This window comes from Zophobas morio, unplaced genomic scaffold (genome assembly GCF_036711695.1).
Source record: "Zophobas morio isolate AGI-343-1 ecotype UQ-CSIRO unplaced genomic scaffold, CSIRO_AGI_Zmor_V1 ptg000014l, whole genome shotgun sequence".
NCBI lineage: Eukaryota > Metazoa > Arthropoda > Insecta > Coleoptera > Tenebrionidae > Zophobas > Zophobas morio.
In genome coordinates, this window is record NW_026972119.1 from 10,107,739 (window position 1) to 10,133,608 (window position 25,870).

The window sequence follows — 25,870 nt, forward strand, 5'->3', positions numbered from 1 at the left end:
GAAAAATGTAAATATTATAAAATCAGAACATCAAAAATTCGAAAAATTAATAGAGAAAAATAAAACACCAATATGAAAAATTACAAATCGAAAACTTGCAAAATTGAAAAATTCGAAAGATGAAAAATTGAAAAATTTTAAATTAAAAATTCAAAAAATGGCAAACCTGAGGAAACAAAAAAGGCAAATTGAAAAAATCATTCAAAAAGCTGCGGGAGTGTAAATAACGCTACTGATTTTTAATTTATGGAGGTTATCAGAAAACAAAAGTCGCAAAAAAAGTTTATAAATTATTATCAAACAAGCGGGATTTGTTGGGCTGCACTTCAGGGGTGAGGGAAGCTCTGTCGAAATAACCTGCAACCAATTTGTTTATCGTGCTATTTATTTATTTGCAACAGCCTGCTTTGATTCCAGCCACTGTTAAATATTTGTCTCGGCATTTCCGCTAATTTACATTTCAGTCTCGTGTTTTTCTATCCTAATTTTATCATGTCCAGCCGATTTCCCTTTCTTGGTCTTTTCAATAGCCTCTAAAAACTCTTCGATTTCTGTCATTTGTATGTTATTTTCTTGCTCTTCCTCTCCAGTTGTTCTCCCTGGCTGCATCGATTTTGTACTCTGAACTCAAAATTTCGCATTTTCTCATTAAATCTTTTGCGTTCACTATCAGTGTTTCATCCTTTTGTTTCACTTGTTTCATATTGGTCTGTTCTTCTTTAAGTAATTAATGTCTTCGAGCTTCTATAAAAAGTTTCTGATTGTCATGTTCCTGCATCTCCATCTTTTTGCCAAACTCTTCCCAAGTTAATCTCTTTTTTTGTTGTTTGTTGTTTAGCTTTCTGTTTTTATTCAAATTATATCTTTCATTTTTCTTATTTGTTTTCAACTTTTGATTTTCTGTTGAATATACCTATATCATACGCTTACCGTTGTCATTTTTATGCTTCGCCCATGTGTATCTAATATACTTTTGTTTGTGTTGTCACATTAGCCAACTCTCTTAGAACATCAAAATACGACGACGGAGGTTCTTATACTCGTTTAGCATTAAGAGTCAATTTGTTAGAAAGCTTTAAGCAGTTGGCGGTCACTACTCGTTCTACTTTATAGTTAGATCAAGAAAGCGGTAATCATACGACTGACAAATGCTTGGTAGTGACCGATGTACAGAGGCTAAATTCCGCTTTCGTCCGATAATAGCAGGTATTAGAACCATAATGGCTTATGGCAAGAAGGGACAAAGTCAAATTGCTGTTCTATATCAGAATTATGATAAGAAGTTGAACGTAAATGCCAATACTGAAAATTCAATTTGTTGCAAAAGGTTTGAATTATACTGATATAAAATATTCGTTGCATATCGAATAATTTATAACCGCTATATATAATATGTAGTTTTCACTTTTAACTAAAAAACAAAATCAAATATCAGTACATATTTCCAAAGAGTGTTTTCTAGATTCTCCCCTGAATACTTTATTGTTTAACAGAGCGTGGTTTTAAAACAAATTCATCATTTCAAATGAAACAGACTGTATATTGACCACAGCTCACTAAAACTCGTCTAACACCTTTAATGTTCCGGAACAACGTATGAGTGGCTTTTTTCGGTGCCATCAGCGGTGACAAATTTTGATGCGTCCGCATCAACATCAAAGGCACGAAGAATTACACCGCAGAGCATTATCATAACTCATAAAGGAAGAAATTTATTAATGTCGCAGTGCACGACATTGAACTCTACCGTGTCCGTGGAACAAGTTCATATTTCAGGAGAATTTTACCGTCTCTATTAGTCTATTAGATCTGGAATGGAGAAATCATTAGCTTTTATCGCAACTTCAGGTGTTAAGTGCAATCAAGCCCAATTATACTAAAAAGGATTCTGACATAATCGTCGTGGCCCGACTTGATTTACAATGTCGTTATTCGAAAAGAAGTTGACATTCTTAGACACCAGGTTCGGTATTTGGACACTTGAACTACTTGCTTGCGATATTAATTGGCGATTAAAGTAAAATTGACCTCATTTGCTTTATTACAGTGTAAGTTATTGTGTCAGAGCCAATGTCCATTTTTCATTTTGATAAAAAACGTGTTTACATACCTGCTGACAATTTCTTAACGCATAACATATTGTCCTGCGGTCGAGTCAAATGATATCTCGCTCAATTAAGTTATAAATAATTTACTGTGTGGGTGGTTCTTACAAAATATTTTTCTAAATAAACAACGTTAAATGAATCGCCCACACGGTAATTGGACACCAGGAACTCGGTGATTTATGCAACGTAATCTTAGAAACAAAACTTTCAGGTAGTTCTCGATTTGTAAATTCGAGATGTCGACAACTGTTCTGACATATACATACCTCACTCTTTAGTGAAATCACAAACCAACCAATAATTTTTTTTTTATTCTCACTCTTCTATTCCTGGAAAAATGACCAGGTATGTTAACGAAACAGGTTAAAAAATTAATGTTTCTGTTTTAGGACAGCCCGCAGGCGCAAATTTAAAAGTTGGAGTGACGTCACGAATTTTGTGGAAGAGAATTCCTACTGTTATGTTTTCTCTACCTTTCATGACTTCTAGACTACGAAGAAATAGTCTCACGTTCCGTTTGTCTATCTGTCTGTCATCAGTCCGAATTTTTAATAAACTCCGAAACTACTGGACCGATTGTTGTCAAAGTTTGTATGTATATTAGGAATAACATGTAAATGGTGAAACACTAACCAAAATTTGGCTAATCATCCCCACCAACAGTTTGATGAAGTCAACGCGAAAATTTACAATGGTAAATTTGTTTTTATTTTTATAAAATGTGATACTTCGGTACTTCTGGTGTGTGATTCCGTGTTGAGTTTTCAAAAAAATTCGAAATTGTATAACAAAATTTTGCAATTTAAGTTTGAAACTGCAAAACCGAATACTCTGAAATCTTGCAAGAGTCTTAAGGTTATCGTAATCATGGTAAATCGTTAATTAAAATTTATTCGTTTAACCTTTCCAAAAAAAATCATGACGCCATCTCAAATTTTTGCCGAATAAATCCGTTCTGAAATATGCAAAATATTATGATTCTACCGGGTGTTTCTTTTATTTGATACAACTCCTGTAACTTTTTTATTCTTGAAGATAAACCCGTAGTTCTTTAACCAAATTTGTATCATTCTCAAAGATTTATATGATGGTAAGCACACATTTTTATTTTCACTGGCGGTAGAACCGGAAATGACGTCAACTTATTTTATTTTAATGGAACACTAGGTATATTTTTTCATAAATGGAAAGATTGATTTTTTCACTACAAAAAATCACAAGCAACCAATATTCTAAAATCAATAATAAAAAAGTTATTTAGTAAAATATCTCCAAAATTTTCCGTTTATTTCAAAATCTAGTTGCTTGAAAAACAATTGAAAAATTGTTGCCATCACTAGATCTTTTAAAATGATACAAATTTGCTCAAAGAACTACAGATTTATCTTTAAAAATAAAAAATTTACAGGGGTTGTATCAATTAAAAGAAACACCCTGTATACTTGTGGTCTATCAATCCACCTATAGTTTTTAGAATTACTTAAACAGGATAACTCAAAAAATTAGTGAATGAGGCAATTTATTGTGTTGATTAAATCAACTCATTTCATTTTCACAAAAATTTGGGAATACCGTCCTACGGTTATTAGTACTACACTGCATGTATCCAAATTAATATACGTTCTTGAAAAAATGTTGATGAGGCCATCACCAAATTTTGTAATGGATAAAGTCACTTCAAACAAATGCCTTTACCTTTATTTTAACATTACATAGGTACATAACTTTATTTTAACTTATAGGATAAGAGTTTTCATAAAAAAAATAAAGTGTGCAAAATCAATCTTATAATTTTTCGAAAAATCTGGATTTATTCGACAATTTTTTGCTACATATCACAGTTTTTCGTATTTCAACTTTTTTCTTTTTTTTCATTCTCAAAGTAGTTAATTTATAATTTTTCATTTTCTCGGTTTTAAATTTTTTACTTTTTCGTTCTTTCTTTTTCTTTGATTTTATCAGTTCTTGATTCCACAATTTTGGTTTCTTGATTTTCTTAATTTTTTCCGTTTTTAGATTTTTTGTTTTTACAATTTTTGCAATTAATGAGTATTATTTCATTGGTGTTAAAAACCTACAAATCCGGTTTTACACAACTCAAATACAACTAATTTTTAAGCAAACTTCAATTTGAAATTTTTCATTATTACAATTTTTCTTTTTGTCGATTTTTCAGTTTCTCAATTTTTAATTTTTCGATTTTTCAATTTTTCATTTTACTCAATTTTTCTCGATTTATATTAGTTTATCGTTTTTTCATTTCCTTTATTTTATATATATATATATATATATCTAGATTTTAAGTTTCGTTTATTGAATTTTTCAAAATTTCAATTTTTGATCATCAATTTCTCGAGTTTTTCAATTTTTCAGTTTTGCAATTTTTGGATTTCTCGTTAATCCGATTTCTTTAATTTTGCAATATTTGGTTTAATTTTGGACGCTTCCACGGTGGGAGTTATATGATTGTTTTCCGGGCTAAGATCGTGTTAATTGAGTTCTTGGGCTCAAACGTTTCGCACACTTTCGTAACTGGCATCTTCAGCCCAGAAACTCAATTAACACGGTCCCAACCTGGAAAACGATAATATAATATTTGGTTTTTTAATTTTGCACTATTTCCGTTATTAAGTTTCTCAATTTTTAATCCTTATTTTTTTCAAATTTTCGATTCTTCAATTTTCGAGTTGTTATTTTTCAGTTTTCAGATTTTTGTTTAATATTTTTGGTTTTTTCATTTTTGATTTTTCAATTTTACAGTTTTGCAATTTTTCCATTTTGTTGATTGGAAAATTAGGTAAGCGAAGAAAAATCTTGCTGTCCCGGTGGGAATCGAGCCACACATCTCCCACTTGCGTTGACCACTAGGCCACAGAGCTGTTTATCTTTCTTCGCTTACCAACCTGTTATTATGCCCCCACAGAAAAGTTGAAAAATTGAAAAATTAAAAAGTTTCGAAAAATTTATAAACGGAAAACTAACTAAACGTGAAAAAAAAAACGGAAAATGGAAAAATTGCAAATCGAAGAACCGAAGAAACGAATAATTGAAACAGAAAACTAAAAACGAGAAACTTATAAATCGAAAAAAAATTGATGAATCGCTAAACGCGAAGGCGAAAAATTATACAATTGTCAAAATTGTAAAGTCGAACTGTCACAATAAAAAGTTGAAAAACTGACAAATTAAATATCGAAAAATTTAAAACTTAAAAAACGGAAAACAAACAAATATTGAAAAAATTGAAAACTCGAGAAACTGCAAATCGCACTTAGAAACTAGAACTTGAAACGAAAACCTGAAAAAGAGAAATTTATTATAGAATTGCCAAAATTGTTAAAAAACTGGCACACTGATAGATTGAAAAACTGAGAAATTGAATATCTATTAACTGAAGAATTAAAAATGAAAGAATTAAAAATCGGAAAATTAAAATCGAAAAATTGAAAAATTTCAAAATCGTAAAATTGAAAATATTTTTTTTTTAATAATAATATTATTATTATTATATGTTTAAAAGGAAAACTAGAAAAATTGCTAATCAAACATAAAGAATCGAAAAATTGATTGAAAAAACGAAAAATTAAAAAATGTAAAAGTTGAAAATTCGAAAAATTGAAAAATTTCTCATTGAAACATAAGACAAATTAAAAAATCAGCGTATTGTAAAACTGAAAAATTGAAAAAATTCAGAAAATAAAAAATCGAAAATTGCAAATCTATAATTGAAGAAATGAAAACTTGGAAAATCGAAAAATTAAAGCACTCAAAAGTTGGAAAATGGAAAAACTGAAAAACCTAAAAATGAAAACTGGAAGAGTTACACATCATAAAACTAAATACACAAAAAAATGAAAAATTGAAAATTGCAAATCAAAAAACTGATTAATTGACAAATTGAAAAAATAGAAAAATAAAAAACCGAAACGAAAAATTACAAATCGGAAATTTTAAAACATGAAAAACTGAAGAATCGAAATATTGAAAAATTTTTAAAAATTAAAAACTCCACGAATTGTGGATCGAAAAGTAGCAAAATCTAAGAATTGAAGAAACAAAAAAAACTCAAGTGAGAAAATTGAAGAAGCAAAAATGAAAAAATTAAAATTGAAAAATCAAAAAATTATACAATACAATCGAAACATTGAAAAAATAACGAAAATAAAAAACCGAAACGAAAAATTGCAAATGGAAAAATTGAAAAATTGAAAACTCGAGAAATCCGAACCGAAAAATTGCAAAATGAATAAATTCGAAAGATGGGAAATTCAAAAACTGAAAAATTTAAAATTAAAATCTCGAAAAATTGACAAGTTGAAAAAACAAACTGAAAAATTCAAGTCAAAAAAGCAGCGTAATAACGCTACTGTTTTTTACTTTATACAAGTTATCAGAAATCAAAAATCGCAAAACATTTTTATAATTTATCAGAGAAGCAGGATTTGTTGGGTTGCATTTCAGGGGCGAGAAAACTTCTGTCGAAATAAGCTTAATTATTAGACCACTTTATTTAGCGTGCTATTGATTTTTTTTTGCAATTCTATTGCACATGCTATAAAAACTTAAAGTTTTAGCTCATTAATTATGGACAATATCAATCTGGTATATTTTCAGCGCAGAGTGCCGGAAGCATTATATTACGCATTCGTCAAATGACCCTTTTTCTTCACTTCTCTCATACTCGTTTCATAAAAAGCCCAGTTTACGATTCCTATTTTTAGACAGCAATGTTTCCGGGGACTTGTTCTCACTGCTGTCCCACTTTTCTAGCCTTTTGTGATGTGACAAGCGAACTGCGTGACATCAAAAAATTCAGTGTTTCATTGTTTCGCGGCAAATAATGCTGGCCTTGTAATCCAGCCCTGAACTTCGCCTTGGTCAAACAGCGTTCACCGTTAGACACTTAAATGGGTTGTTTAACAAACATTTCCGCGTCGACATTTCTTAACGTTTTAATTCAAATCCGTAGTAAAGCAATTAAACTTTGTTGGCTTTTTCCGTCGGAAATTGATTCCACCGCGAAATAAAAAGTTGACGTTGTGAATAATAAAGCGCGAGGGATGGGACTGGTGCGCTTTCCATCGTTCCATGATAAATTCGGATTCGCTCCTTCGATTCACCCCTTGGGCAATTCATTACAAGCTGAGGTTAGATTCAGCACGAAGCGAATTAATCGGGTCCGGTTTGAATTTACGTTCGATCCTATCTAAATGTTATCATGTTTGCGTGATTATTAAATTTCGCCAACACTACAAATAATATTAAAACCAGGGGGTGAATTTTCTTCAAATCGTGTTTGATATCTGATCTTCGATTTTAATTAACGGGCGGCCCGTGTGAACCAGTGGCGGCTGGGCACGTTTTACGTAGAGAAGGCAAGCTATTTCTGGGTTTTATTACTACTATTATTACTTAGCGATAGAAAATTATAATTTTATGTTCATTATTATGCCTGTACTGTACTTACGTAGTGATGTCAACAGGGGTACATTATTTTAATGGCAGATCATACAATTCTGCTACTCATTATTTTGTTTAGACACATACCAAATGCACGACTAGTTAACTGTAACAAAAAATAGATTTTTTATAAAAAAAAAAAACAGTATGATTTCAATCATCATCTTACGACAACGATCTTCCTATTTATTTCTTAATTTTCGTACAGTGTAAAATAGTCCTAACTGTCAGATTTAAGATGAATAACAGCGGAACTATGCTTAAAATGCCAGTGTCAATCATAGTTAAGTGAATACACTGTTTTAGCCACTTCTTACGCCGTGTCAACTTCGCTAATACATATTTAATTTTTTATATATCCCTGCAAAAATTTAGGTGTTAATCTCAACCTCAAGAATTGTACACTGACCTTATAAATATTTAAAACAAATAGGACACACAAAGCCCTTTTAAAAGCGGCGGTGTTGGGATATTATGTCATTAACTCATTACATAATAAATATATATAGCTTGTTTAAAATTACAGTGTGGGACAAATAACAAACATAACAGTGTCATTTAGATAATTGTCTTATTTTCAGTTACGTGGTATTTCTTTTGTACGCAGAATTTACATACTTAAATAGTTCCTTCAAAGGATAATGTTGATAGTTCACTGACGTCAGCTGATTTGAAGCAACAAATTTTCTAGAAATAAAATAATAGAACTGGTTCTTTGTGTGGAGATGATCCCTACTATTGCCCGAAACAATAAAGTTTGAGTTTTTCAACTTTATTGTCTAAAGCGCATCTAGTGGAAAACACTTCTGTATCATAAGATTTTAGGAACACTTTATTTTCAGATACATGGTAAAATTTTTCGCTTTTCAGCCTAAAGACTTCAGGCCGAGTTTAATAATGGCACCAAGACGTGAAATGGTTTTTTAGGCGATCATTACAAATCTAGTCGTTTCACGTCTTGAATCATGTCCATCTAATGTCAGTTTTTGTATTGAAATTTCAAAATCATTTCTTTGGACTCATTTGTCACTTTTTTGTACTCAGATGTCGAAAACTTACTTTTTCGTTCTTGGCTTTGTTTTTGAGCAAAATGTTTTTAAATAAAAAAGGTAAAAGGGCCTTTATTTGAACTGCACCTTTACTGAAAGTTCTTCTTTATAGCATTGACGCACCAATAACTATTTTAAATAGAAGTAGATTGGCTGTTGTTGTTAAAAATCCTAACAAGAGAATCGAAAAAAAGTTGTCCGTCAATGTGACTAAAACTTATGCCCTATATTTAAGTATTTGTGTCTATCCCTATCCAAAGAGTATGTGTCTAAGTGGATTGATGAGCTTCTTAAGATTGCTGGAAATTTTTCTTGTTGCATTTATATCGATGACATCGCTCATCCGTATAGACAACACTTTCTTCTATTTTCTAGTTTCCGTTTGCGTCATTTTCAAAAAATCCTTTTAACGCCAAAATTACTGATGGACAGAAAATGTGAATGACAAACAGATAATATGATACTGAAATGACCAATTTTGTCAAAAACCACTTTTTCTCAGTTTGAAAAACGCTTCATCTAACGTTAGTGAAATATTATAGAATCAGTTCTTCATAACAATTCTAGATTCCTTTTTTCTTAGATTAGTTTTATTATCCACTACAGACGTCAAAATCATGATGATTTTTTTTTCAGTCTAAAAGTTGTATTGATCTACGAGTTTTCTTTGTAAATTTGTTAAATTTACTTTTATTGCTATTATGTTTGTAAGAGATCATGTATACAGGGTTAGTCACGAGAGAATTACTTCTGAAAATTATTTTTACGCAACCCAAAATACGAATACCATGTACCATTTGATACTAACTGAATTTAAAATGAAATGCTTAATCCATGATTGCTTTGAGTTTGGCAATCTCATTTTGACAATTGTGGAAAAGGAGGTTACGCGAGTGCCCATGGTGGTACCGCAGCCAGTCGGAAATCTCCTCCGGCGCCGCTAATAAATTTGTGAGTGTGCCTCTTGATCTTTTGCTTAATCGGTTGCACGAGAAAATTATTTTTAAAAATTCCTTTTACGGCATTTTATTCAAAGGTTACAACACAAACTCAACCAAGTAAGTAAATAATTTAACTACTAATCTGTTGAAAATTTTGGGCATTTTGGGGGGATGCTACGGCTTTTTTGTAAATGGATGGCCGAAGAAGTCTAGAGGTTGCAGATTTGCACTTCGAAGAGGCTCTAGGTGACGCAGAGATGGCGAATTAACACATGCACATTAGCGGCGAACAACATTGGTAGAACACTTACTGCTTTAGTATAGCCCAGATTGATCTGACTGTGTGTCGTCGATCCAATGGGGCTCTAGAGACGAGTCAACGATGAAAAAAAATGTTAAAAATTAATTAACGTCAAAGTGACACTGCCAAAGTCAAAGCAATCATGGATTAGGCATTTCATTTTAAATTTAGATAATATCAAGTGGTACAGGGTATTAGTATTTTGGGTTGCGTAAAAATAATTTTCAGAAGTAATTCTCTCGTGACTAACCCTGTATAGTGCTGAGAAGTTGAAAGTTTATACTGATATGTATTTAAAAATTTTCTTGAATTGGTTTCTATTTCCAAAATGAATCCTTTCCATTCTCTGATGCGGGTGTTAAAACAATTTCGGTCATTTTTTAGTAGCATTATAACTTCATTTATGAGCTAACGGAAATGTAGAGAGCATGATGGAGGCAATGGTACACATAAAGTGCTCTTTTGTGACACTGGCCATAGGGATTTAGGTGCTAAAACTAGATCGTGTTACTGAGTTTTCTAGCAGTGAGTTTCAGGTGAAATTTGGCAGAAAATTGGACAAAACAAAATACACGTCGTATCGGGGCGGATCACGGGTTTATTTCTTAGCAATACTTATAACTAGGTACTAGGTACTAGTAAACCTTCGCTAGAACCGGTTTGCTTTACGAGCTAGCGAGGTACCTGGGACTAAGGGTTACCTTCTCTTTAAGGATTTTAATCTGGGCTTCAAAGTCCCAAAGTAACCTTTTCGCCCGCTATATAGTTTCTACCATAGGAGGTCAGGTTGGCCAGTTTGTTAAATGAGAAGAAAATTTCTGTCTGCAAGCCTTTTGAAGTTTGTGAAAAGAACGAGTAAATCCAACCCCACGAAATAATCTCCATGGCCGGGGTACCGGCGGGATTCGCCTGTAATACAGCTTTCCTCGAGTTATTAAAGGCTCTTCACGTCGGGAGAGGTGTACGTATTTCCCCACCAGAGCCGCCTGGCTTCCTCGTACCCTCTACCGCTCCAGGGGCTCACACCAACCACGTACCAATACGGCGGAAGCACCTGGTATATACCACATTTTATAGCCCTTTCACAGAACGGAAGGATTTGGTTTGCATGGCCAAAGCTCTTGTTAGTGAAAATAGTCTGTGTATGTGAAGGTGGAAGTGGTCATAGAGACGAAGAGGCTATATTTTCGGTTCTTTGTTTCATTAAATTATGTTCTACTAGTATCTCTCCAGTGTCCAGGATAGGAACATACTGTTCTTCTCACGATCCCCATACAAAGAGTTTCGTGGTTTCTTTATCCTGAAGGAGACAAGTTTTGATTATTGTCAGAAATCTTATAAACTAGTGATCGATTTGCAAAATTAACACCACCTAGATATCAGTGAGAGTCAACAGATACTCTAATAAATCGTAGTGCACAAATAAATAATTTTTTCATTCAAATAACTAATTATATAATTAGTTATTTGAATGAAAACACTCGGTGGCACATATGAGTCCCTACCGAGAGTTATCTTCTCTAGTCTCTTGTTTAACAGACGTGAGTGCTATTCCTGAGCTTAACGAAATAGTACAGTGTTTTATATGTACTGATCATTTTTACGATTCTTTTCTCATGCGATCTGCTGGAGTGATGTTACACTTTTCCCAAAATAACTAAATGTTTCCTGGCATGTGCGTTACCAATTATTGAGGGAGGGAACTGGAGTTGTTTTGTCTTTGGTCATCCAGTAAACCTGAAGAGAATAATTCAATAAAACTACGGCTATTATGTATATTTTGTCTAATTACAGCTGTTATCGAAAAAAAATAGGTTTATGAATCTCCTTGAGACCAACACTTAAAAAATTCGGGACAGCAGACAGACAGACGGACAGACAGATAGACAGACAGACAGACGGACAGACAGACAGACAGACGGTCAGACAGGCGAACAGGCAGACGGTCAGACAAACGGACATACAGACAGACGGAAACGGGAGACCGATTTCTTCGTACTGTAGGGGTCATGAAAGGTCGAGAAACCGTAAAAGTAGAGAATCTGCCAACGGACTCGATTACAATACGCTTACGCTCTGGAAGTGGAAATAAAAAAACATTGAAAATAATTTTTGTTTCCAAATTAATGAAATTTTTACATAGTGATGTTACACTTTTCCCAAAATAACTAAATGTTTCCTGGCATGTGCGTTACCAATTATTGAGGGAGGGAACTGGAGTTGTTTTGTCTTTGGTCATCCAGTAAACCTGAAGAGAATAATTCAATAAAACTACGGCTATTATGTATATTTTGTCTAATTACAGCTGTTATCGAAAAAAAATAGGTTTATGAATCTCCTTGAGACCAACACTTAAAAAATTCGGGACAGCAGACAGACAGACGGACAGACAGATAGACAGACAGACAGACGGACAGACAGACAGACAGACGGTCAGACAGGCGAACAGGCAGACGGTCAGACAAACGGACATACAGACAGACGGAAACGGGAGACCGATTTCTTCGTACTGTAGGGGTCATGAAAGGTCGAGAAACCGTAAAAGTAGAGAATCTGCCAACGGACTCGATTACAATACGCTTACGCTCTGGAAGTGGAAATAAAAAAACATTGAAAATAATTTTTGTTTCCAAATTAATGAAATTATTACATAGCTTCCATATATTTTTACTTCCCGAGCTAAGGAAATATAACAATCGAGTTCATCTCGAATTGCTACTCATATATTCTCGACGTGTCATGACATTTAGAGTACGAAAAAAGTGGCCTCTCGTTTTCGTCTGTGTATAGATTTTATACAAGGTGACTCAAAAAAATTAATGAATGCGTGAAATTATTTTATTGATTTAATCAGGAACTACAAAATTGAATGCTTTGAAATCTTATTTATTTTTTATTTTTTATTTATTTAACAGAGAAATTACAGAGTAGAGGAAAAAAAATCCTATGGGTACTCTATACAAATTTAACTAAACTTTAAAGTTAACTATTGAAGGTAACAGAGTTGATTCCTTTATTGAAGATGTTTGTAGTGGGTGCGGCGACTAGGGTAGGTTGTAAAGAATTCCATTCCTTGAAGACGCGATTGGATAAAAAAAATTAACGGCTCTTCATCGAGTATGTCTGGTGTTTTAGTTGGCGAGGGTGGCCTCGTAACCTGTTATCATTTTGTGGTTTGTAAATGTGCGAGAGGTCCACGCTGAACTTGGATGTTAGGATGTTGTAGGTGGTTATAAGATCGAGTTTTCTCAGTCTCGTAATTGGTTCAAGACGCATTTGTGAGAGGCGTTCGGCATATGATGGTCTTCGAATTCCAAGACCAAGGCGGGTGGCCCTTCGTTGTGTTTGTTCTAATAGATTTCTGTCTCGACAAAGTATTGGGTACCATATAGCGCTGGCATATTCCAGGTGGGGTCTGATATACATGATGTAAAGTTTCCGAGTTGTTTCATACGACGGCTTTGAGAAAATTTTGTTACAGATATATATCGTTGAGTTAGCTTTCTTGCATATTTTATCAATGTGTTGTGTCCAAGTCAAACGGTCATTAATGATGACACCCAAATCGTTAACAGATTTTACAGAGCACAAGTGTTTTCCATTGATGGAGTAAGTGTTAAGAGGGTTGTTTGGCCCGATGTGAAGAACGACGCATTTGTCTTCGTTTAGTGGTAGAAGCCAAGCTGAAGACCAAATGGCGATTTTGTGCAGATCACTTTGGAGAGTGTCCCAGTTAAATGTTGGGTCAGCAAAAATTTTTGCGTCGTCTGCATAAAACGCGCATTTTGAGCTGATGCCAGCGACGAGATCGGATGTGTAAGCCAAGAAGAGTAGTGGCGCCAGGACGGATCCTTGTGGTACACCACTTAAAACACTTCTGGGATTGGAATACTCCTTGTCCACCCGGACTTTGAACGAACGGTTATTAAGAAAAGATGAAATCCACGTTAAGAGGTCTCCACGGACGCCTTGGTGATGGAGTTTGTGTATCAATCGCTGATAAGGAACACGGTCGAACGCTCGGGAAAAGTCTAAGTAAATGACGTCTGTAGGCTTATGTTTGTCGAGTGAGTCAGACCACTCGTCTAAGCATGATAATGAGTTGGTGACGATTGAGCGGCCTTTAAGGAAGCCATGCTGAACGGTAGGAATGATTTCGTTTTCAACAAGAAATTGAGATAATGAATCGACTATGATAGATTCCATAATTTTGGACACCACTGAGACTAAGCTAATTGGCCTGTAGTTGTCTAGAGAGAGCTTGTTGCCTTTTTTAAAAATAGGTGTGACGTAAGCACAACGCCAGACGTCTGGCACGATGGATGTTTTAAAAGAGTTTGTCATTATTATGGCCAGGGGTGAGCTTAGGGAGCTGATACAGTGTTTCAGTAGGTGCACATCAATGTTATCAGGTCCAGGGGCAGAGTTGGACTTAAGATTTTTTATTTTTTGTCTTATTATCGATGGAGTGAAATTGATGTTACTTAGAAAGTTCTCACAACTGGGAGTAGAGAGTACCGCTGTCAGTGGATCATTTGGCTCTGGTGTGAAAGACTTGCAAAACCTCTCAGCTAATAACTCGGCAACTTCCAGGTTATTGTTGCACAGAGTTCCGTTGGGATGTTGGATCAGAGGTACGCTGACTTTTGAGCACAGGGCATTCCGAATGTGTTACTGACTGTTCATATGCTTTCTTAGCTTTCTGTAATTTGATAGATAGTTCGTTTGAGAAAAGCCTGTGAGCTACGTAGTCATTATTGCATTTTGTTCTCCGAAATTTTTTCTAAAGGGATTTCTTTTTTGATAATTCTTTTATAAGGTTACGATTTATCCAAGGTTTATTTTTGCTCGTTTGATAACCATCGTCTTAGTGTATTTTGCTTTGAGTGATGTAATGACCGCTCTCAGGTAATTCCATTGCTCATTTGGATCTAAGTTACGGCGACAGGAGTGCCAATCAATTTGATTAATATCGCTGTTAACTAAATTGTAGTTAATACGCTTAACCACCGTTGAGTCAACGCGATTGGGGTGAGTCGAAACAAAAAATTGAATTTGGCTGCTTAACACTGCGTGGTCAGATATGCCGATAGGTGGTTCATGGTGAATATTTGACAAGAGCTGACGATCGTTTACAATAATCCAGTCTAGGAGTGAGGGGTTTGTGTTTTCTCTGTAGCGAGTTGGTTCATTGACAAGCTGTGTGAGACCAAGGTCTATTAAGAAATTGTGATAAAGAGCTTCTGTACTGTTAGGATGATCGAGGGATACAATATGTTTGAAGTCTGGCAGATTGAAATCGCCAGTGACGATTACTTGAGAGTATTGGGTTATTAGCTCACTCAAGACTGTAATGATATTATTGTCTGTAGTTGCGGGGGTGTCTGGTGGCCTGTAGATACATAATAATAAGAGACTGAAGGATTGTAAACAGATGTGAAGAGCAAGGGTTTCCACCGAATTAATTTCAATGTCAATGGTTTTAATTTGGAAATTCGAAAAACAGTTTTTATTGAGGAAAATTGCGACACCTCCTCCTCGTTTGTGGACTCTATCGTTACGGTGTATGTTATAGTCGGGCGGACAAATCATTGAGTTGGGAATCGCGTTATGTAACCAGGTTTCTGTTATACAAAAAATGGAGGGTTTAGAGGTTTGCACGAAAAGAAAGAAGTCATTTAATTTTGCAGGAAGTGATGCAATATTGGTTGACATCAATGATAAATTAACGAAGTTGCCTAATTGATTCTGGGTGGGAGGTTTTTTGTGATTTTTGCGATACCGTGTATATATTTAATTGTCAGATTATCTTCAGTTAAAGATCTCTGGGCTAGTTCCGCTCGTAAATCTCGTAAATATTGTTGCTGGGCGGGTGTTTTGTCGTCTTGAATTTTGAACTGTTCGAAACGTGATCCGCTTAGTTTGGTTTTATTTCGTAAAATGATTTTAGCCGTGAATGAGCTTGAAAATATGAGTTTCGTCGGACGAATACGAGTAGCATTGAATTTGCCCAATCGAATGACCGAAATTACCTGAATATCATCATCAGGTGGTAAAATTGTGGACGCGACATTTTTTACTGTATCGAGATCTGATTGCTTACGATGGTCACTATCGCCTGTGGGTTCCGGTATTCCACGGATTATCAGGTTGTTACTCCGGCGAATACGTTTTACTGCTTCGGCGGTGGCTTCTTCGAATTTAGTTTAGTGAATGTCCGGTGGGTGAGTACTTTTTAAGTTTTCGATATCTTTCCGAAGTTTTTTATTTTCAGTAATCAGTTCATTAATACATTTCTTCATGTCAGCGACCGTGGATGTCAGGGAGCTGATAGTGGCAACTAGGTTTTTCATGGCATTGGGAACATCGGTCTCTGTAGGAATCTCAGAAGAACTGGTACCACAGCACTTTTTCTTCTCGGCACAGCTTCTGTGGGACCACAACTTGCAGTCCCCACAATACATTCTTTTTCTGACCGCAGGGGCATTGCACAGAAAGCACATCACTCGTTGCATGTCAACTTGGGGGTCGGCCATTTTTCTCTTTTCCTTGGAGATGTTTTAAAGTTATTATAGACATATTAAATTTTTGGTCAAAATGTATTTGCTCATCCCCCCTAAAAAATTAATGACGTCACCACAAAATTTTGCTGAATATCTTAAATGTACAAAATCTGATGAGATTGTAGTTGTGATTTATCATTGCCTTCATATCTTTTAGATTTGCTTATACAGGGTGACCAAAAAAATTAATTAACCAGTCAATTTATTAAAGAAGGTTAAACCAGAAGCGAGGGAAGTTCTGTCACAATAACTTTCGCCCATTTTTTTTTAACTTATAAAGGTTTTCATAAAAAATTAAATTCGTATAATCAAATTCTATAATTCTTCCAAAAAGCTGGATTTGTTTTATTGTACTTCAGGAGCGAGAGAAGTTCTGTCAAAATAACCCTCGATCAAATTTTGGTTCTATTTTAAGACGAGCCGCTACATTTGGCTTTTATTTTGTTGTCAACATATTTTCAAAATGTAATATCTCCATTTTTCACACATTTATTGTTATGAAATTTTAAATGTAACTTGTCCACAACTTTCATTACATAACTGCTAGGGCAGTTGTTTTTAACAATTTATTGTCATATATTTTTTAAATTTTGTTGAACTTTTTGCATCACGTATTTTAATTATTTATGAAAATTTTGGAACGGGGTTTTCACCATTGTTTTCAGATTAAAAAAATCGTACAAATCGGACCAGGTCTATTTTTCACTTTATTTGTTAAGACTGAGTTACAGTAAAAATAAAAGTTAGCAATTTCTACGACACAAGTTTTTTTTTACTGTGTATCATTTCTGACAAAAAAAGTCGACAATATATCTCATACGATTTCTGGAGTTTTGTAAGCTGAAAACAGAGTTGAAAACTGTGTTCTGAAATTTCTTTTAATAAGGGAGATATTGATTTTTAAAAATACGTTATGCAAAAATTTCACTAAAATTAAAAGAAAAATATGATCACAAATTGTTTTTAACAAAATAGCCCTTCCGTTATATAAAGAAAGTTATTGACAATATATATTTAAAATTTCAAAACCATAGGTCTGGTAATAACGGAGATTTTACATTCTGGAAAGAGACCAATAATTTCACTCAGCAAACGTAGCGATTGGCCTTAGTGTGGCGCAGGGACGGCTTATGAGCTGAGATGATGATAAGTCACGACACAAGATGTTACAGGGTCTAAATATGGAAAAAAGTTTAGTAAAGTGTTTGCCTTTAATCTTGTTATTTATGATTTCACTTCCTTCTTACAACGTTTCGATGGTCAAAAGTATCCAATATCAAGTTTTCGATAAACTTTGTTAAAAATTGTCCACTGCGTCTAAATCCGCATAATTTACCTAGAGTTGTTTGGAAAAAATTCCTAGCTCTGAGAATATCTATGAATTATTCCTACTCCCAATTATCGAAATTAAATTATGACGACCACCGAAGCACTGACTTAATACACGCAATTGTAGAAACTGTTCATATAATTTATTTCTTTAAGTGAAATTTTAAATAAATGATGCACACACATATTTATCACAAAACAAACAATGAATATTCTGCTTTTTAATACTAATGCAATACTGCAAAATGCACCGCATTTGCACTTGCTATGCGCAGCAATATTTTTCTGTCACTGTTACAAGCACGGAAATGAGTTTTTTTTTAAGACGTACACAGCTTACGGGTGTATTACGGACAGCTTACATATTAAACGGCACCAGTTTTGCATACACTACATAGGCAAGATTCGAATCTGCTTCTGTGTGGTATATTGAAGCGCATTGTTTAATTATGGGAACACCGAATACCTACCAAGATAAGAATAACAATAATTTTTCACATTTATTTTTAAAATATCAGAAAAGAAAAACATATTTATTAGTCAGAAATGTATCGGTTAGAAATAATAAAAATAAACGCAAATTAATTTCTAGGCCCCACTTCACCTCCCTGTGATGTGGTGTTGTTATTGCACATATATACATTTGTCTGTTCCTGCTGTTGCTGTACAAACAAAAATATCTGTTCACTGTCATGAAACACCAAAACATAATAAAACTGTTTAAACATCGTAGTAGCATATCAACTATCAACTAGGGGAGACAAGTTTTTAACTTGTCTCTTTTCATTTATGTCAGTACTAAATCAATTAGTAACACTAGAGTAATATTATGCTGATGTTGTAGACCCGGGCAGAGCTTAGATAGTCATTTTAACAAAGCCGTTACATTAAAATTTTTAATTTAAAAGTATGCAAATGTTGTTGACGGTATTCTATCGAGGACAAGGAAACCTTACGTCTTACATACGATCAATAGAAGACATTTCAGTAAATTATAATTTCCAAATAACATAAGTTAAATAGTAATACATAATAAAGAAATATATTTCTTTGTATGATAATATTATGCCTTGAAATTGTTTGCAAAAATTCCTTGGGTGGGCGCTGCCCACCTGGCCTCCCTCGCGAGCCGCCACTGCAGACGGCATAAATCTCCCTGCGTTCAATACAGCTGGTAATTAAATCACACAGATGGACTAGAAGTAGAATAAGTTGCGTGCAAGGAGGCGGGTCGGCAGTGCCGGGAATTTGCATTAATTATATTGTGAATCAGTGAAAAATGCTCTGATAAAATGTGTGACTTTCACAGTGAATTGGTGTCCGCATTTTAGGCCGTTCTTTCCGCATTAGTATCGCCGCAAGTAATATGCTTTTAGACACGGAACTATTATCAGTTGGTTTTAAATTTGTTGCCGCCCTCAAATAGCGTGCCGTAATGATAAAACTCTACATAACGTAAATGTACTGATGCAAATCTTACTGGGCTGTATATCTTTCAGTGTTTAAAGTTATATCGACGTTATGCAATGGCGCAGTGCTCGATATTTAGTTATTTATGAAATATGAAAAATGTGTTTCATAACATGGAGTGCATTATCGACGAGGATAATGGAACGCTAGTTGAACAGAGACAGAACTGGAGCATTCAACAATGGATTTGTGCCACACTCGCTTCCAAAATAATTGAATAAATGAGCACTCTTGAAAAATAACGTTGAAATTGTTTTATGTTCATTGGTACTCAGTGCGATTTTCAGGCGCACTCGTGCACCTTGACGCAGGTCCGTATGATGAAAATGTACACAAAACTTAGGTACTTTAAATAATATGTTGTTCACATTGATAATTTTTTCTTCGTCATTTCTTTCTTATATGTTGCTACGGTTGTCACATTTTAATAAAAAATCCCCATAGCACAATAAACAACAAAAAGTAGAACTTCTGATAATGATAACACAAAAACAAGTTCTAAGATCTAATTTATTTTGAACAGGATACGACTGAGGTGTCTGGACCTGAATTAACCCTTGGTTCAAAATTTATCACGTCTAATTTTTTTTGTAGAATGTCAACAATTTAAAGCTCATCTCCCATTTCCATCTGTCTGTCATCTGTTTGTGTCGATTTTTATTAGATAGATAATCTTCGAAAGTACCGATTGTTGTCAAATTTTATATGTATGGTAGGAATATCCTATAAATAGTAAAACCTTAACCAAAACTGTTCTGATCACTCCCACCAGGACAAGGGTGCCGTACCCTCAACATTCTTTTCGAAAACCTCTTCAAATTATATAAAATAACGTATTATTATGCTTGTGGTCTATGAAACCGCCTTGAATATTTAACCTAGGCATCGAAATTTTCTTAAACAATATTAATTTTACTATAAATCTTTTATTATTATTATTATTACTGTTATACATATTTGAGAAATTATTTTATTTTTAACGTTTTACTACAATTATTTAACGTTTAGAAGTTCCAGAAATGTATTCATACACCAGAAATGAAATCGAATGCAAAAATATCAAGAAATTTATTTTTTGAAATAAGAAGTAGTCTTACTGGTTTTGTGTACATTGAGTAATAATTTCTGTTTCATGTAAAGCTTTCTTTATTCAAAGATCACATCGATTTATTATGTATTTGGAACATACAAACATTAGCCATTGAATGGCGAGAATATTTAAAGCCGGCTCTGCAAAGGTCGGGTGGAACAGGTGTTTATATCAAATGGGACACTGACCAGGACGGGTGTCAATAATAAAACTGTTTACAATTTGCGTTTTGAGGTCAGCCCATTTAACAAGTGTTTTTTTGTGTGACCATTGTTATTACTTTTTACTCTTATTACAGACGAAAATAAATACAATAATTTGTTGTAACAACAACAAAAGTAGGGGAAAAGCAATATTCTTCAAAGAAAAAAATTTAAAATAACACAAAAAATTATTTTACAGAATTTATGAATGAAAATATTTAGTTGTAGTTAGTTGGACATTCAGAATTATATATTCTAGAATTTACTTACTATTGGCAGGAAATAAATATTTGGTAAAGGTAGTTATAATGTTTGTTTTAAAATAATGAACATTGAGTTTATTTGCACGAACTTTTAAGATGAATATGATGCAAATACCTAAGGTAAGAACAGAAAATTAATTTTCTATAGGTATAAAGCTGCAAGCATTCCTTCCATTGTGATGAATCTGATATAGCATTAACTGCTACAATTTTCAGCACCCAGATAAATCCATCAAACAGTTTATCATCATCTTTTTTTGTTTTTAATTTCGTGAAATTTCTGCATTGTGCATTTTAAAAGACAATATCCCACTTATTCATGGAAATTTCGGAACGCAATTTCCACTACTGTTGCTTACAAAATTTTAGAAATGCTACCAGATACATTGTCGACATTTTTTGTTGGACATGAACTTCTTTGTACTGTATCTCATTTTCAACAAAAAAGTCGACAATGTATGTGGTAGCATTTCTAAAGTTTTGTAAGTAACAGTGGTGGAAACTACGTTCCAAAATTTCCATAAATAATGTTTAAAATGTTTAAATGTTAAAATATTTAGTAGCGTCATTACATGGTATGATAACTTTGTAGTAAACAGTTGTTTAAATTATTGAAAATTGAGTGCTTGGTCAGCACATAATTTATTTTTTTACTAATCTAATGTAATACAATGATATTTCAGTTTTTTAAATATGACACATATATTTTATCACTGCTTCTTTCTCTGTCTTAGGTTTTCAATATGTCGATGTGTTTTTTCAAAAGCAAATAACCGCAGTAACTATTAACTTTAATAAAATACAGGGCGTTCTATTTAGAAATATTTAAATATCTATATTTGAAAATTTTAAGAATTTGAAAAATCTGTATGAACACTCTGCATATTCAGATTCTGTTTTTTATGTATCACGACAATCTTTGAACAAAATATTGTAAGATTAGTTTTAAAAAATTGTTACAAAATTTTGAATATCTATTCTGATACTATAATGTGTTATTCCCACATCACCAAAAACAGAAAAAAAATGTCCACGCGTTTCGCCAACCACGTGAGAATTATGTAGACAAAACTAGACTGTTCAAGCCAAAGCTAAACCAGTTTGGAAGTTTTGTAAGTTTTTCCGGAAGTGACAATAAATTTTCTTTTTCAAATAAAATGCTTTACACTTGTTCCCTGTCTTTGTAATGATGCAGTTATTTTCAAACTTTCACAGATAATTAGAAAAAAAATTGACATTCCCAAATGTTACTAAAATGCAAGAAGTTGAACAGTAATTGACCAAACAAATGTCGTAAAACTTTCTATAAGCTTTTAAATACAATAATTGCATCTTACTTACTTATAGATATACAGCATGTTATTGAAAGGAACGTACAAAATAAAATCGGCAATTAGTCTCGAAGTATGGGTGCTAAAAGTAAAAAAAAGTTCAGGTAAAAGTGTTCTCGTTTTAGAGATCAAAATTATTAAAATTTATGTCCAAATTCGTTGTACGCCTCTGATAAAAAGATCATCTTTCGTTTCTATAGCAACATTTAGTCTTGACAAAAGTTTTATTGTTACAGTTGCTAGGATTTATTAACATAAATTAGTTTTACCTATTTATCCATCTAAAAAATTTTCCCCTTATAATTTTTGATGACACAAAATAAGTTCTTCAGACTTCTTATACTTCGCGAAGAACTTCAATTTTGTTGTACGTACCTTTCAATAACGCCCTGTATAAAGAATCACGAACGAGTTTAATTGTTTTAAGCATTAGTATTCAAGATGACGAAATCATGCACGAGCGATGTTTTTGAATATTCGATTGATCAAAATTTATGATTATGGAATGTAGAATCGCATACTTTAATCAATGTTGGAACTAAGAAAAATATTTGATATTCTTATTTGAATATCCCAATATTTTTTAAGTTTTCTAAAAAAAACTTTACACTGAAAATATATAAATATATAACTTTCCATATGAAAAAAGAGTTGATAATCACTTCCGGAAAAACTATATTATAAAAAATAAATTAACTTTCGTCTGAAAATTTACAAATGAAGAACTACATTTGGTTTATACAATTCACAATTTACCTTGTTTAGAAAAAATCGTTTCAAAAAACAATACGTTTCATTTTCATATTAAATTACATGCTAATGAAAGCATAATTTTGTACACAATATCCCATCTAAAAATTTAAAATGGGATCAGGCTTCAGCTTGGCCTGACCTACAACTTAGCGGTTTCCTAAAACCCAAATATTTGTTAAAATTTTACAAGGATTAATGCGAGACTGGCTGCTGTAAAATTTCCTTAAAGTAAAGAACAGTTCCGAAGTTGTTTTGCGCGACTTTTTGCCGCAAACTTAATACAACCAAAGAAACCTTAATGCATCCGCTAGATGTTTTCGTCATGCTTAATCTGATTAGAGCGGCATTTTAGCAAGATAAGAGCAATACCGTACATAATGCAATAATCTGAAGAAAGTTATAATGCATAAACAATCTCTCAATATAATTATAGTTTGAAACTTGGCTCGTATCAGATTAATTTATAACCAACATCATCTAGAATTTTCAACATTCTCAATATATACCCATTAGCGTGTTATGAAACCGTATGCCTTAATAACTTTAAAATTTGCACACTGCAACTAAAGCCAGGGTTAAAACGTTAAATATAATCAAATTCAAATCCCCCGAAGCTTTAATAACGACATATCACAACGTATCCGCATATAACATGATAAAACAACAAAACTTGATTAATTCATTATCCTTCCACCTCAATTTGCATAGTCACCCTCTGTCCCGAAAACGTGTTGTTTATTTTCAACAGGTATAACCGTCCAGCCAAATTATTTTGTTGCCGGCTGTATTTTTATTTATTTAGAAATTTTATTCACTGCGAACAAATGGATTTTGTAGTGCCAATCTAATCATAGTGCAACATAGGAATAACTAGAAACATCAAATTTAGTCTCACTGTGTAATACAGGGTGTTGCAGGGACCTGAATTGTAAAAATATTCTCTGATGTAGTCTGGTAGAACTTATTTAGAAACATGCATATACAAAATCAGTTGATACAAAAGCATAAAGGTATGAAAGTGGTTTTGACCCTCATGTAGTTATTGTTCTCGACTTCGTCTCGGTCATGAAGAAACTTCACATTCGGGGATTAAAGCCCTATTTTTTATAGTTCTCTTGCTCCAGTGAATACACTCTTACGTTAAATTTTCCATAGATGTTCTTAAAAACGTATTTTCTATTTGTTTCTACAGGAAAGGGGTGAGCTAAAATACTACGTAATACCTGAATGGCCCCTTAGCGAAAGATTAACGCAAATAATAAATTCAAATTTCATCCTGAAACGGTCGTGTTCTTAGTAGAGCTAGTGTCACTAATATAGCAGTAATACACTGTTTGGTTGTTTATTGTTTCATAACCGTCCTGGCGGTAGGAAGTGAGATGCTATCGCTTGTTATTAATGCAGACCCTCGTCATATGCACACGGCAGGTTGTTTCATTTTGATGATTTAAGATTACTGTAAGGATATTACTTTCGAGTGGCATCATTATTGCTGGATTGCCGTATTTGGTTTACTAATCACTCAAGCCGGAGAGGCGAATGTACTGATCTAAGATAAAGGCATCTTCCAAGACATCAAACATCAAAATGCTCCTTCCATCATAACCACACAAAGGCAATGCAAAAACACGATTCAAGAAGCTGTTGTTGAAAGAAGTCGCACCCATTTCTCGAAAACCGAAAGTTTGTTTTGAAATGTGTCCAATCATTTTAAAAGCGGTTGTTGTAACTGATAGTGACAATTCGGGATAAAACGGAGCGTATTTGCGACAAGGTAGTGGTAGAATAAAAAAAAATGAAGAATGAAAATTGACTATCGATGACCGGCTGCCGATGTACATGCACACATTCATATCATGAACTAGAAATATTAACAATGATATAACTCCAATTTTACTAGTTTCTAACATAATAATCAAGACAATAACATCAAGTCCGGGCGACTTGTATAAAATCGAATTCGTTGTTATAAATTAGAAATATCAGGATTTTCTGATAATGTATGAAATTATAGCCAGAAGATGGTAATGACTTGATACATGTAAGTCTGGTTTTTACATTACTGAGCTTTTCATTAAACTTAGCTTTTACCTTATACGCACCTGAAGCAGTAAGAAAGACTCTGTCTACTAAATTAATTCTGAATCATATACAGGATATGTACTAGGGATTATTCTTTGGATTGTTTCATTTTTTTTGTCTTTATTTTGCTCTTTTAGTTTTTTGCTTATCTACTTCCGTTTTGCCCCTGGATTTAATGCGTGCCTTTAAACCTTGCATAGAGATATCTAAAATGAGGCAACCAAACTCAAGCGGTATTTATCACAAATTATAATTTAGTAGATGTAAGATCTCTGATATTAAGCACTTTTATGTTTTTCGAGCGCCAGATACTATCAGTAACGATTGTTCATGAAAAACGAAAGTAACGAAAATCGTGACATAATAATAGTGGTAATAATTCACACTTCTTCCTGTTATTACACGAATAACCTTACAAAACCCCATAATAAGAAAAATTCTATTTGTCCGCCTCACCCAGACCGTTAATTATAATTAATGACAAGTTACACTTGACACCGTGGCGAAAGTTGTGAAAAATTGAAAGTGAACGAATTAGAATTGATTACAGTTCAAAAATTACAAAGCCGGAGATTATCTAATCGAAATCGGTGGAACAGGTTATACAATACAATTTGAATAGAATGGTCAAGTAAAAATATTGACTTGTCAGAAATAATGTGATATTTTATTTAAAACTGATAAAAAGGAGAGATTATTGATTTATTTTATTGTTTATCGGTTAATATCATCTATTTGGAGCAAGATTAGAATAACAAATTACCTCGGGTATCGGGAATTGTAACCTGGCAGCGCATTAGTATTTCGGATCAATTAAAATCTGTAACAACAAGGTCACCAATTATTGTTACATCATGGTGCTTGATACGATAATGTTAACGATCGTTTCGTGCAAAACAACCGACAAATAAAAAATGCATAAAAATT